Consider the following 17,142-nt stretch of genomic DNA (forward strand, 5'->3'; position numbering starts at 1 on the left):
ACTTGCCATTTTTTGTTATTTTCTTGTTCTTGATATTAATATTATTTATCAGTTAGTCTTTTTAAGAAGAACATGTTTTTTTATTATTAAAATTTAGCGTTTTCATTATTGATTATTTTTGGTAAAACTCGTCGCAAAAATACTTTGACAAAATACAGAGAAATTCATAATTGTATCATCCTTTAATTATATTGCATAAGCTTCGATTTGAGTTTTTGATCAATTTTTTAATAAAATGTAAAAAGCTTTTTCACAAAATTATTAATATAATAATTAATTTAAAATTAAATACACATAGACAAATCAAATAAAGTGAATTATAATTGGAATTTTGTTTGGTGCGCGTCAAACTATTTTATATTAAAAATATTTTCAACTTGTCAAAGAAAGGAAAGCGTTTATTTAGTTAGAAAGCGTGCTTGAGACAGTTTGAGATTTTGAAATGTAATATTTAGTGACAGAGTAATATAGTACGTCAGTCATTTTATCAAAATGCAACTTTAAAACTGCAACGTTTGTATTTGCCAAATGGGTAAATGATATTATGAACCTTACAGGACATAATAATTGGAATAATATAAATAGATAATACATTTATGTTCATTTAATAAACCTTTGTCATGATATTAATTTAAAATTTTATGTTTTTTTAATGAAATATGAGAATTCAACGTTTGTGTCGTGAGCTCGTATATATTAGAAAAATGATTTCAATTTGTAATATGATTTTGTATTCATGAGAATATTTCAACGAAATCATAAAAAATGCAAATTCAATTACCGAAACTGGAAACTACGATAACATCACTTTTAATATAAATGTCTTTGAAATACACTTACTTTATAAAATTTCATAAGCATGATATTGCTATTTATTTATATGTAATAATTAGAATTCTCATTATGTGAATATCAAATTAAAAAATTGTTTGTTAATTTACTTTTACATTTTTAAGCCGATTATATTTTTTTTACTAATGATAATAAAGTAATAATACAATAAAAATAACATTATATTTATATAGTTTAATATGCAGACAACTATTGAAAATATATACGCGTCTGTTTTTAATTATGTTTAATAACAAGAATAAATATTAAAAATACTAAATTACTTTTATTTATATTATAATTTTTTTTTTAAATATTAAAAATACTAAAAATAAATAACAAAATTAAACTTTATAAAATGTAAGTTATAACTGCAAAGCCTTTTTTACAATACAAGCTATTTGCATTAAAAATTAAAATAATTTCGCCACAATTTTAAAAATCATATAAAATGTGTGTAAAAGTAGATATACGTGTTTCTCTCGTAGCCTTGTCTGCTTAACGTTATTTCCTTGGATTTTAGACTTCGTAGCTAGAATAACTTTAACGTGATATTAAAAGCGGCGGCATCTCAGTCGATTCTCGGCGTAGCTCTGATTAATGCGAGTTCTGATAAAATCTAGTTTGATTTAAATCGAAAGCGAAGTAGAAAAAGTCTAATTATAGTTTGTATAAGTTCCAGATGGAAGTGTATTCCGAAAGTAAGTGTATATACTATTATAAAAATAGACCGGACATTTGCCTTTTTCCTACTATTGAGCGTTTGGTCAATGCGGCGATATGGGGTATAAACAGACTATGTTGTTATCTGCACTTTAAATCTTGTTACTTGCTAGCTATTTTTAATTTGAATTTATGTTGCTCCTTTCGTATTTGTAAAAACACCGACTATCCCTTTTTAATATACATTAAAAATATGTGTTTAAAAGTAGCCCCAATCCACCCAAATATGCAACGGGCACATGTACGTATATAACGTCAGCATGGCAAATACTATAAAACAAGTTTTTATTACGCTTGTTCAACGGGTTGTTCTAAAAAGTTTATTTTTTAGTTAAAAAGCAAACCGCGTTTAATTTTAAATATTATAAACTCATAATATTTTGCAAAAAACGTTGTTTTTATTATTGGAAATGTGAAAATATCTGCCAGTGCATAAAATTGCGATGTTTATAATTATTATTAAAAGTGATTTTTTTTATCTGAATAAAATTACAAGGGTCAAGTGGACGCAAATGTTTTATACATTTTTTTATCACAAATTATTATTTTGTGTGCAGAGGTGCACACTATTACTAATTTTATTTTTGAGGAATAAATTTCGCATTTCAAATTAATATATATCTTTTAATTTAATATAAAGCTGGCGGTTTCCATTTACACGGTAGTAGTTTAATTTATAAACAAGTAAAGCAATATAATGTGTGCGATTTTTAAAAAATATTTGAGGTATTAGTTTTTTGAATGGCAATCGCAAATGCATGTGTATCTGCGACGGGTGACTTAAATTTTTCTGATGAATGGAAGATACTTCGATTTAATCTGCATAAAGGTTTTTTTAAGGTCGTGACCAATTTCAATCAAAAAGCATTCAAATTTTACACTTCGTATTTGTATATCATATGCCAAAAAATATTTAAAATCTCAAGCTTGTAAGCTTCAATCAATATATCCGATAGTTTTAAGGATATTGTTTTTTAAAATAATTAAAAAAAATTAACATTTATATTTATGATTTTCCAAGCACAAAATATATATATATGGGCAAGTAAAATAGTTATAATAATTTACCAATAAAAATATATAGTTTTGAGTGTTAATTATTTATAACAAAATATATTTTATACATGCTAATAATTTAACTGTCTGTATTTGCAGTTATTTTGAACCGGAATGACTATTTAGAATGCTCTGCTTGAATTCAAGCACTAAGGAAGAACAATCAAGCACAGAAGCCGTTTACTCGGAAAGCGGAACCGGAAATGGATCGGGCGCATATTGAGAGTGTCCGAAGCGGAAATGGTGTTGCTAGTCTACGATTGACACAGAAATCACTTCGACGGCCACAATTCCAGAAACAGCAAAACGAATAATATTCGCATTTCATTCCGACAGCAATATCCGCTTCGGTGAGCCTAATTGGAGTTTAAGGCAAAACACACGGAAGTTGCGCCTTGCAAATTCTGGTTTGCCGATAAATTTGACACTCGTGTGCATTTCGGATGTGCTGGGTCTCAATTAGCAGGCAGGCGTCGAACGACATCCCTAGTGCTAATTATTAATTACTTGCCTCGTTCACTGGCTAAACGCTCGCTCTTCTGTGATGCGGAATTACTAGATGAACTCAGGTGACGTGTCCTCTAATCTCATATAAATAACTAAGTCTATAAACAGTATATTGCAAAGCTACGATCTATTGACACTTGAGTCCCAAATGCTTATATGAGCCGTTGATTTTGAAAATGGTACAAGTACATTTTGTTAAAAAAAAGAGTTCAATATAAATTATCTTGAAAATTCTGTTTTTAATCAATTCACAATCATATCTATAAATAACAGTGTAAATTTTTTACTAGTAATTTATTTTGGTCAATTTTTATTATTTCGCAAATTTAATTCATGACCATATTGTAAATCGAATCAATGGGTATCAGTTGCAAGCTCTTCAATGCTTTTTCTCACGTGTTTGAATTATTCTACGAACTATTGTGTGATAAAAACAAGTTTCATACGTATTGTTATTTATTTACATGTGTCTCAAAAGTGCACGGTATTTTTTCTATATTTGAAAATTCGTTACGCACTTTACATCTAAAATTTCACAAATGTCGCAAATTACCGAATTAATATAAAACTTTACAAATACACAGCTCATTTTAAATAATTTTATCTATAGTAATCCGTTCTTTGTATTATTCAATAAAGCTTTTAATCTCCACTAACAAGTGTTTTATATAGAGCAAAAATATGTAAAAAATAATAACAAACATAATTTTGTATTTTAAAATTATATTATCATAAACATTAAAAGTATGAGTGAGTGGTAGTGACTAAGTTTCTGATAATTGTAGAACTACACGGCGCACGACCCATCAACGCAGAAGAGAGAAACTCGATCGCATTCCACAATTAAATAGCTCCTTTTAAGAGCTAAGTAGATGAAATAAAAAATCAGTAGCATCGACAAGCAAGTTTTTATATTTATAAAACCCATAAGACGTTGCTAAACAAGCTTTTAAAAATAGAGATAGAGCACAAATTTATTTTAAACTTCAATCAAATTTTATTATTTAAGACGAAACGCAGAGATGAGAGTATATTAAGTCTAGTTCAAAGCAATTCAGATTCAGCACGGGAATATAATCTTCAGACAGACACGAGTAAGGCTAAGGCCATCGCCAGCACTATCACTAAGTAGTCCCTAGATATAGGAAACATGATTGTAAATAATAATCATGTCAACCATTTTTTTTAAATACGTTTATTTCAATAATATACATCATTTTACAAACATACTAATTGTATATATAATAATAATAATTATTTTCGGTTGATTTTAATTTTCCACCTCTCAAAATATTTATTTAAAATTTCAAAAAATAATTGTATCGTAAAATAACTATATCGTCAGCAGGGCCGCCGAGAGCGAACCTGGGCCCTGGAAAAACAATGATTCCGGACCTCATGACAAAAATGATATTTTATATATTTTTTAACATCGTAATATAATTTCTTGAATAAATAATAATAAAAGGGAATAATTCATTTCTAGGCTACAAATAAATATAAAATTATTGACGTATTTTCTGAAATCATATTTTATGCAAAATATTTTAATTAGGCATTAAAAATTATTAAAAATATTTACTCATAATATTTATCTGATAATTAGTCGTGTTTTCTTTGCTGCTCAGTGTCGCTATATAGTGAATTTATTTGGTGTACGTAACATTTTTTAAAATATTTTTTTTTATTGTTTGTGTTAGTTATATACAATTTCATCTGATACTGCTGTCACTTAATACATATGGTAGGCGACTAATATAAAAAATGTATGTATAAAAATGCTAAAGAAACTTATAACTGAAATACATTTGTTCTTTCTCCCCCCCCCCCTTTCGATATCGTTTGTGTACAAGATAAAGAGAGCAACTCCAGCTGGAATTTAACATATAAACTGTAGTTGGTGTTATGCAGAAGGCTCAAAATGCATCTCATTAACCTGCTTCAGAAACGCCTGGAGTCTATGAACGCATTAACTAATATAACTGTATAAGATAACTTCAAGTGTAACTTACATTTACAAACTGTACGTGACGATCTCAATTATTGCAACATAACTTAATAACAGAAAACTGTGTATTGAAAAGCAAGAATAAACACTCTTATCAAAAGGTCAAGATAATGACTTGATTTTGAATTTAATAATAAGCTGTTTGGCATTTAGAGCAGATCGCCCTATTTAACTATGTGTCATTTTTGCATTATCACAAATTAAATTTGGATATTTTTGGCTTTTTATTAAATTTGTACAGCAACGATTGCTTCAAAAACCTGTTTTCAGTAGGTAATAATACCTAGTACTGTATTACATTTTGAGTTTATTAAAAGCCTAACTTCCAGATCCTAATGGCTTTTACTCTGTTTTAAATTAACACTTAATATTTTTTATATAAGTGCATCATTTTACAATATAATAAAAAACCGAAATATTTTTATTAGGCATTAACAGTTAGCAAGATATTGATATGCTTAATATTGTGCAAATTTTAAGGTCACTAAAATTCTAATGATAATAAATTATTTGTTTTCCAGGAATTAAAAACTTTTAATGTGTAAAATTTTATTGTAAAATGGCCAAGAAGTATGTTACTTACATGCTTTAAAATTATACATATTTCAAACGATTACCGAAATTATATTGTTGATAACACAATAATATTTTGCGCAAAAATATGTAAACAATGTGTTGTTTTTCGTAGAAAAGCATATATTAAAATACAGTTTTATATAAAGTATAGTAGTTTGATGTTTTCATTCAAGCACTAATAAAAACATATTTATATAAAGACAATATATTATATCTAATAGTTTTATTTTCTATCGTAAGACAACTCGTAGGAGTACAAGATATGGTATATTTTACCTTTACAGCGCGTTTAATCATTGTTTACCCCATTTGAGTTTGTATTCTAGATGTTTACCTAGATATTTTACGTTACGTTTCCATTCGATTAAGTTCCCTTAAACACAGTGGTAGACTTTGCTTTCTCATTGTAAATATAATAGCAAACGTATACGTACAATGTATATGCAGATTAACGTTGGTTTCCTTTCCGATAATAACAATTTTCACTTTGGAAATACGGGCTCGAATTTATTGTCAAGTGTTCAAACTTGATTTTGTATGTAATACTGTATTGTATTAAATTTAGTTAGGTTTCATTTCGGTTATTGCCGGAAGTCGAAGCAATTTAATCTGCCGCCAGATGGCCACACATCAGACTAAATTAATGAGCAACCTCCTCCTTCACATCCGGCCTCGAATCTCTATTTTCCGCTTAAAATCTCGCTTTGACCAATAAATGCGATTCTATCGCTGCAGATATCTCGACAAAGGATAGTTACAGTTACTTATGCTATTATATTACTTATTTAAAATAAAATGTAATATGTATTCAAATCACAAAAAATATATCTAGAAAGTGTATAATTTATTACTCGAATCTGATTACGTAAAAAATACAATATTCGTAAAATAAAAAATATACACTATTCTAAAGTTAATTGTAAGATATTTTTTTTAAGTCATTAGTGAATAACCAGCAACCTCTTAAGATAATTTTATGTACTGAGCCTTGGTCTAATGACGAAACATTAGTCCTTCGAACCAGATATGTTCGAAATAAACAAAAAATGTTATCCGAAAGAGGATTTTGTAAAATTCTCAAATGTTAAAGAGAAAATTATGAAATATTTTTATGTTTTAAAACACATTTATTCACTTGATGGATATATTATTTACATGAAGCAGGGGTCAGCAACCTATGACCCGCCGACCAAAATTATCCGGCCCGCAGTCCCTAAGCGAAATATCATATTATCTGCAGTACCTGCGGTGTGGAGAATATAAGTATTTTAAATTTCAAGTCCTATATTTCTACATTAGTACTTTTATGTTTAAAACAATATTAAGTATTTTTCATAGAATTTAATTTAAAGAATAAAACCAACTACTTTTTGTTTTGATTTCAAGATTGTAAAAAATGTATTTAATAGCTTTTTGGCTGAATGCCGGATGATAATAAGCCACAAATTGCACCGCTGCAGTTAAAGTACATTGAAATATAATATTATTGATTATTATGAATCATATCAACAAACGAGACATCTTGGTCATACAAAGAATCATGTTGCCCTCACCGCCGCCACGTCAGTGTTGCCAGAGTGCGGCATAGCTTGAAGGCAAATAAATTGGCCCCCACAGCTTCATTTACAATGCCTAACTTTTTTATAAGATACATAAATTGTATACGTTTTGAGGTATTCGAAATATTATATGTTTAAGACTACTGTAAAATATGGATATATGATTTAAAATAAATATTACTTTGTATATATATATATAAACATGTATTTATATTTTAATAAATAAAATCAAATAAAACAACTCTGAAGTATTATTTTCATTAACTAAAATCAACTGAGCGTATTCTACTTATTTTAACTGATTATTTTTCCATTTGAACATAAGCTTTAAGCAACAGAGAGGGAGAAGTAAATGGAGTATTGGTGAAAGACGGGGACGAAGCGAAGCGAAACATTTTTTTGGCAATTAAATTACAAATATTATTCTCCTGTATTTTGGCAATTTGTAAACGCAACGCAACCCGCACGCGTATAACAATTTATTTTATTTTTTCCTTCCTTGGGGGGCATGGGTGGAAGTTTCCCGTTCGGAGCGTTTCAAATTATCGTAAAATTCAATAACAATGGAAATTTCAATTACAATGGAATGTTCCCTTTCAGCGCTTTCTCTCTTTCTCTCTCTTTCTCTCTCTCTCTCTTTGGGCGACAAGCTCCTGCCGTTCGTGTGAATCAAATTTGTGAATTGGCCAACGTTTGGCGAACAAAATGAACCCGAAAGTCGCTCGGAAAAACTTCCACCGCCAGCAGATATGCCTTTCATCCGGAGGAAAAAGCCATTTTGCGAAAGACGATGATATTGGAAAGTCGACTCGCGAAACTTTTTGCACGGTTTTTATTGCGCGTCGCGCTAATGCGACTCTGCTTTATACCAGGTTCAACTTTAAGGCTCCGGGCTCTGGTTCTTCTGGATAAGATTATCGGAATTATTGTAATGATATGAACGTATACATAATATATGAATGTGGGTATATACTACATATACATTTTATACAATATTTTTTCACGTACTACACTGCTCTGTATAATTTGTTATTTATAATTGATTATATTATTAAAAGTTTATAATGTTTCAAAAGATTCATGTATTTAACCTTTTTTTTAATTTTTATATTTGTTCAAACGTATTTTCAATATTAAAAAAATGTTATTGTTTTTGTGTTACAATTGACTTATATGTAAATATATATTTAAATTTTACATAAAAAATATTAACTGTTACAAATACATGACTTTTAACTATAATCTATATGGTAATATTTAGCTTTTATATTTAAAATATTTTAGAACGATGATAGAATATTTAAAGTGTGTAATATTAAAAATAATAAATCAAACTTAGAATTAATATGTTAAAAACATGACTATAGTCCAACCATATTGTTTACCACAAATATTTAATTTTAATGTACCAGTTAACTAATTGATACGTAAGTTTATTTTCCAAAATGTTTCGTTAATTTGTACTGGCAATTTTATTATATTTTTTTTCAAAATACCAAGTATGTACTTAAATATATATATATATATATATATTATATATATATATATATATATATATATATATATATATATATATATATAAATATATATATATATATATATATATATGATTTTATAATTTGATTTTAATTGTATTTAATTGTTGGGTAGTGCAAAAATTAATGTATGACAGTGTATTATTTTAAAATTTAAGAAATATATTTATATATTAAAAAATCTTTTACTATTTTACATATACCTAAGAAATATATATTTATTTAACAGATAAAATAATATATGAAATGGCATGTTGTTTCAGTAGTAACGTTTTAGAGCTCAAATACAATACCAACCTAGCCATCGAGTTAGCATAATAAATTGAAATTTCAAGCAATTTATATATGTATAATATATTAAAACTAAATATTATTTATTTGAGCATGAATATGTACATGCATATTCATTAAAAGACTAGCATATATAATATTTCACAAGATTTCTTAAATATTATTTCTCAAGTATTCACAGTATTTAGATCATTGTTATTAAAATAATTCTATTATACTCTCACAGTAAAACGACATAAATTGCCGCAATTGTTGCGTAAAGTACGTTTTATATATTGACTCGAGTTTTATATTTATCGTTACATCCTCGGTGTAAATCCTCTTAAACAACGTAAACGTTTTTATATGTATGTAGTATATGTGAATATAACGTTAAGCGGCTAAATGTGAATTTTATAAATTTTCGCGATTTTCGTTGCGCGCGCTGCTAACCCCCTTTCCATGCAAAAAGTAATTTATTGTATCTCGAAAAGCATCCGTTCAATTTTGCGGATGGAGAAAAATAAAATGAAAAACGAAATCGAGCACAATTACATTAACTGACCGGTTAACTACTCCATTATACGTGTGCCCGTGCCCGCGCGTTAACGTTAACGACCAGCATTATGGCGATACGGTTTTTCGCCGCGCTTTCCGGTTAACGTCGAACCGACAGTATTTGATATATGTATATATTGTATGTATAGATAATGTATAAGACATTGTATACAACATCATTCTGTATATTTATAAATCTATGTGCAAGGGACAGGAAAGAGTTGAAGCAACGCGACGCTTCCATGTTCGATTGCTGCTACATAATGTGATAAGTTATTTTAAGTTACATTTATTATTGAGACTTAAAATATAAAATGATATTATTATTTAGTTTTGTGAATATATATCAGATATTTAGTTTATACGTAGGGCGATAGTATGTCTCCTTGGATTGTCTCTGCGTCGTTTTGTCGTTAGTTGTCTCAACTTTGAGTTAAACTCCTGATTGCGCTCTGGTAACTGCGTGGTTCTCAATCCGAAGATTGAAGCTGAAGCTGAGCTGTCAAAGTCCAAATCCTAATTTAAAAAAGAAAAGCTCTTTAGTATAATTGTGCTTTTCTCTAACTATTTAAAGTTGAAAAATCATTATTAAAATTTTTACTATATTTTATTTATAAAAAAATTTAAATGACTTTTTACTACATAATTGCACAAAATTGTATATCAGTTCCATTATTAGTTAGCGTTTTTTGTGCTACAGCTGTTTTTCTAAAAAAATATATTTTAAAGTGTATTTTTAAACATACAAAATATGTTCCAGGAAAATCGTTTTTGGTCAAATATGACTTTTACCGTGGCTCATTGTATTATTTGTAAAATGTATCGATTCTTTGGAATAGTCTTTTAATGATCTAGCTATTATCAATTAACAATCTTCGACACTCAAGTCGGTAAAATATTATATTGGCGATAAAGACAAAAAGGCGCATAATGAAATTCTTACAGAACAAATCGATCTTTTATTAACGCATGCAGTTGTTAATAATTTAAGATGAAAAAAAAGATAAATACAGCAGATTTAAAAATTACATGGGAACAGCGCAAAAAAAATATAAACAAGCCATTTTCGCTAAATAAATGAAGCCGAAGTTCTCACACTAAATGTGATATGGTCTAACAATAATAATAAGCAACAAAATATGTTGCTGTAAAAATGGAATGATCTTTCACTAACAAGAGAGCTGAATTTACTTGAAATCGATGAAGCTAAATTTTCTATATGTAGTATCCTAGAAGCACTCTAAAATCTTTTATTATTCAACTCATAAAAGTTGAACACATCGAGATGAAGACTTAAGTTGGTCGTACTCGTCGACCGACTTCAAGAGTCAGCTGACATCTGGTCTTAAGGCTAATGCTGATATTCGGCGCCTCACAGCTTTGTTTTAAGCACGCTATGCGCATACAGAAAAAAGTCAATGCATCGTAACATGTAAATCATACATTTTAAATATAATTTTTTTATTTGTTCAAATGTAAAACATTAGAAATAATTTTAATATGTGCTTTTTAAGAACTTGTATATATTTTTTGTCGACTGAAATGTTTTGGCGATAACTTTATCGCATCTCATTAGAAATCACGCGGGCAAATAACGTATAAATTCTAGAAGTTTCCCGTTTAGATTCGTATCACGACGGAAAACCAAGTTCCCGACCGTGCCGACAAACTGTTAACGATAGCTGACAGCTATTGCCTTAGTTAAATTTTTATGTCCGAATATTGTTTCAGGCCTGGAAGAGTTTCGAGCCGGTCGCGCGCATCTCGAAATTAATTCGAAACACGATTTATGTGCTTTAATTCGTAATAAACTTATCGTATAACGCGCCGTTTGACTTTCGAAATAATACCAGGGATTGCCAAAAAATGAGACTGCGATTCACTAGATGTTAAATAAATCGGTAGTGGTAGTAACGAAAGTAACAAAATTTTTTTTCTTGACGCTAGTTTATTGCGCTTTTAACGCATATGCACGACAAGTGCTTATTCACGGTCAATGCGTATTTTCGACAAGTAAATTTTTCTAGTTGGATGGCCCAGACAGTAAAAATTATTTATTTAAGTTTTTTTATATCTTAAATGAACGAACAAGCTAGATTTAAAGAAGTCATCACGATATTTATTCGTGGAATTAAATAAAGCTAAAATATATTAATGCTGATCGATAGGAATTAATAATAAAATAATTGCTAATACTGATCTTTAAAATTCTAAAGTTCTATAAAAGTGTTTTTTATGGAAAAATTGTGCTAAAAAATATTTGTGGCGATATCTCGCAATAAAACATCCAAAATAATAAAAACATTCATACCTTAAATCTTACACAGCTTCCAAATCAAAAAGATTCAAGATATAAATTTTTTTTTACATATATATTTTTTCTGCAGAGCTCTAAAATGTTTTATATATAAAAAAAATCATAGCCATTATGATTCAATAATCCACGGCTTTGATATTTTTATATAAATTTATAGCATTATTTTATAGATGAAAACCATAAATAATTGCATTCACTGTCTACTTAAAGAAATAAGTAAATCTCATACTTTACTTTTTACGCATAACTTGGAGTTAGGATTAAAAACTTTTATAATAATAATATAATTCACTTCCTAGTATAACTTATAACAAATTTTCATTATAACACAAGCACTTTGAATTAAAATTTATAATGAACCGAATTTACTATGTATTTATGTGAGTAAACAATGGTCTCGCGCGAAGTGAATGTAGAAAAAGTGATGCGGAATAAAATTTATTTTCCAGCAACAAGAAAATAATGTCCATCGTAAAAGGTTGGAGTGATAAATATTTTCTGTGAAAACTATTACAATACATAAAGGCGATCAAGTGATCTTTTATTCAGCAAACAACCTGAAATTTTCTATATAAAGTGAATAATACCGGAAAAAATATCCTACCAGTATCAACTCTTTCGTCGTCGCGTGAAAAAAAGGATTTCTTTTCAATGAGCTTATTCCCATTCAGAACAGACACATTGAGGCAACGGTGATTGGCAGCTAAAATGGATTTTTTTCTATCAGCCACAGCCGCTATGGAAATCTAGCCATATACAATCCTATACTATCTATTTATATGTTTTTTATCCGTAAAAATATGTACGGCGACAAGATTTATTATTTTCAATCTGGGATTTTATATGATTTATTATTACAATTGTGTTATTTGTTACACTACTTATGGATACATGTAGCAAATTACAAATTTGTTATGAGCTATAGCAATATATTCATATACTAGTATTATATTAAAAACATTAATTAATTATTATTAAAATCACAAACGAGTTACGTAAATCAAATAAGAAATTAATAATAGTGCTACAGTATTTATTGCTGAATTTTTTTTAATATAATATATTAATAATAAAACTATATTTTATATATATTACCAACAACTTAATACTAAAATTCATGATTCATTATGCAACAAAAGGGTATTATGTAAATTTTAAAGCCACTACAGTAGATGCGAAAGTAATATAACAGTAAGATACCAATTTGTTTTGTTATAAGTTATACATTTTATTCAAGAGATGTCAAAATAACATCGATATATAATATTAAATAATTTTATTTTGATGAATTCAAGGTCTCTTTAAAAAAACAATCTAATTTCTTACTTTACAGAAATAAATATATTTCTTAAATAATAAATAAACAAACGTTATGTACACTTTAACGACGATTGAAATTAATCGGAATGTCTATTCTTATTGATTTTCATCATCGTTAATATTTACGTAGCGTTTGTTCATTCATTATTTAAAACATATATTTCTTTTTGTAAAGTAAGAAATTAGTTTGCAACGTGTGCGAGTGAAACGGTATTATAAAACGGTATTAAACTTTGTGGAAATTTTATGCAGTAAATATGGAAGTTTTAAAAGGTTCCGCGTAAGAGAAGGGGGGAGTTATGTCGAAATTCGATATTTTATGCGCTCCGCGAAAAGCTTTTCGGGAAAATTATTTTTTAAAGCGAACGATTTGTGAAACTCGCGTTTAATCGCCATTTTTATTTATAGAACTTAAGTGTATTTAATATTTTTTTTTGCAAATTTCATATAATATAAAAGAAATATTAAGGAAATGCGTAATCCCTAAGAAGCTTGACTGAAAATCCAGAGTCGTGAATTTGATGTCTGAAGCTGGATATTAAAAATTACGCTATTAATAAAAATACAAAAAAAGGTTCTTAATTTTATTTAGTCACCTAATAAACCGCAAATTAAATATAAAACAATAATAAATGAGCATTATTAGTAAAATTGTATAAAATATATATTCGTCTAGTTTAATGAAAGTTTATAAATGTATAGTTTTATTATTCATGTTCAGATTGTTGACTCAAAAATATGAGTTATTTTAATTATATTTTTTCAAGGTTACGACTACATATATATTTATTAACACAATTATTATTTAAAAAAATCTTAGCAATTTTAAATTTATTCCTAAAAATATCGTATTGTATATCTTATGAAAAATAATAATTTAAATAAAATGCATTTTTTTCTGGAAAATATGTAAGATGCCTCAAAATCCTGGATAAAATTAGTACAACTTGATTGACAAAGCTTTAATGCAATCAATGTAGCGGAGTTTGAACTTAAAGCATCAAAATCTTTGTAGAAAAGTCAAAGATTTTTAATTCATTATTGTAAATTATTTACATCTTATGTAAGCGTTTTTTTTAAATTGCAACGAAATATCGCTTAAATTTTTGTGCTCTCTATGCAGTTAAGGAATGCGCACTTGTTAAGTCGTATCGTGCATTTCTACTTCCAGTACGTTGAAATGCTACGTTGACTATTTAATTGCTAATGTAAAGTGCATTTTATATTTAAATCTGTCTAGTTCATTCTAAAAAATAAAAATCGTTTACTCAACACATTTTTAAGACAAAAGGCTGCTTGATCATTTATGTTGATACTTTATAATCTGAAGAGTATAAAGAATCGACATGAAATATCAAACAGTCTTTCCTTTTCAATCGTTAGATTTTGGTCCAGCTTAGCTATCACCTACAAGGAGTTAAAAGTAAAAAGCAAAGTCATGGCAGAAAACTGCAAAAAACTACAAATAACTGATTTTGATACTAGTATTATTTTATGAATTTACATAATTTTAATTAAATAATAAATATACATATTTTGAATTATAAGGACATTTTTAAGCCGCCATGAAAAACATGCTCTTTATGCATAGTATTTTAAAAATAAACATATATGTAAATATATAATCATAGAACTAGGTAGTATAAGCTATATTTATGATGGCGTGTCAAACCTTTAACCACAGATTCAATACCACATCCGTTATCGCCTACTCGCTGTCGTATGTCCTAATGTTGATAATAGCATTACCCTACATATAGTTTTATAGCATTTTTTTTCTGTCCATGATGTAAAATGTTAATGTATTTTATTTTAAAACTATAATAATCTACTAATTATTATCTGCAGCGTTATTAGATTAACGCTTACATGGTTTATGTATACAATAATAAAAGACAAGAAAAATACTGAAATTAGAGACATCCCTGTTAAAGTATTATTTTTGATCAATTTAATTTATTATGAGCCATCAGATCAAACCATTATATATTTAATAATATTAAAGTACTTAGAATTGTTACACTGAAAATGTAAAAAAATATTCTAGCTTATAAACCTGGTACTTAACTATAACAAATAATTTTAATGGTTAGATAAACATTTAATGTTGCACAAACATTTAATAATTTGTGTAATTTAATTCAACTATGATAATATTTGATCTTTTAATATAAAAGGGATAAAAGTCGCTAATCGGATTTATTAAAATTTCATTTTTTTATTTATATAACGATATTTTTTTTCTACTTTTTAATCAAGAGGTAGCTTATTTGTAAAATTGTGCATTACAAAATTAATTAATTAAAAAATAATAAATAAGTATTATAAATATAATGAAGCTTAAAATTATAAAATAATAATATGTGGACTTTCCCATATTTAATTAGTATTTAAAACAGACATGCTAAAAATGCGGCGCAAAAGAGTTACTTTATATTTAAAGTGGTCCAGAGGAGGAATTTTTGTGGTTTGCGATCTAAATTAGGCCCAAAATATACATAATAAACACGATAAAACAGTGACTAATACAAGAAATACTGGGTTTGAATTCCATTAAAACTCTAGGGTTTCTCAATTTATATTTTTACTAAAGGACGCTAATCATTATTAAAAACTAAATTCCCAATGATCATCATATAATAATTTTGCAAGAATTTTCTAACTTTACGAGTAAATTTCGTAATCAATAAACAAAATTAAATAACTTAGTTTGTGCATAGTGTTATTTATTTCTAGCAAGGTGTAATAGTAGTTTTTTATTATTAAAGTCAAACTTACCAATTTACAGACTGACAAGTGTCTTGTAGGTATACAAAATAAATAAATATGTGAATTAGGGTAAGTGGTAGATATGTGTGGCCATTAAAAATATATGTATTTTTACTCTAGAGTTCGATCATCCAGCATACATAGGAGGCATAAAAATATTTTAGTTGCAGAGTAGCATTTTTTTTATTGTTAAATAATATTTTTATAAAATTCTTCTAGCCGTAAAACAATAAAAATAAGAAAATTCATGATTGAATAATATTGTATTGTAGTTATTTTTCCCAGATAGATAGTAATACTTATGCAAAATGATACGTATTATAGAAATTATTAACACATATATTTCTAAGTTATAGTATAGTATTTATTTAAAATATTAAGAATATTTTAAATATATAATATACGTTCTTGAATATAACTTATAACACTAGTACATATTTAATTAGTATGTATAATATATTTCTTAATATTTAAGTCTAATTCATAATAGTTATTAATTTAAAAAATGCTTTTAAGAGTCAAAAAGATTAGATGTTAATCTTAATTAAGCTAAACAAAATTACCTAAGTTTGTTGAAGACGGTGCCAGTGTAATATAAATATGTCAAAATGTGGTTTATATCATATTGCTTAGATAACAGTGCAAGTTTCAGAGATAGTTTTGGGTCACTATTTGGGTGTATGCTATTATAGCATTTTGAATACATTTTTCATTACGATACATTTATATAATAAGTTAATAAATATATTGAATAATAAACACCATTTTTAAATTTCTTAAAGCACCCATGCAAATCCTACGCAGAATTACAAGTCAAATAAATCAGATTGCAATAAAATTTGTAGCAACTTTCGCTGCGACCACTTTTTATTAGTTAAATTAGAATTTGTCTTAATAATGTATTTAGGAAAACATGTGAAAAACGAATTTAAAAAACTTATATATATATATATATATATATATATATATATATATATATATATATATATATATATATATATATATATATATATACTTAAATAAGCATATTAAGAATATAGAGAAGAATTTAAAACATTGCAGGATGACGTCAAAATTAAATGAGAAACAAGGCTTAATCATTGAGAACAACTT

Source organism: Plectrocnemia conspersa, unplaced genomic scaffold (genome assembly GCF_051122295.1).
Source record: "Plectrocnemia conspersa isolate PC_06_02 unplaced genomic scaffold, ASM5112229v1 ptg000004l, whole genome shotgun sequence".
NCBI lineage: Eukaryota > Metazoa > Arthropoda > Insecta > Trichoptera > Polycentropodidae > Plectrocnemia > Plectrocnemia conspersa.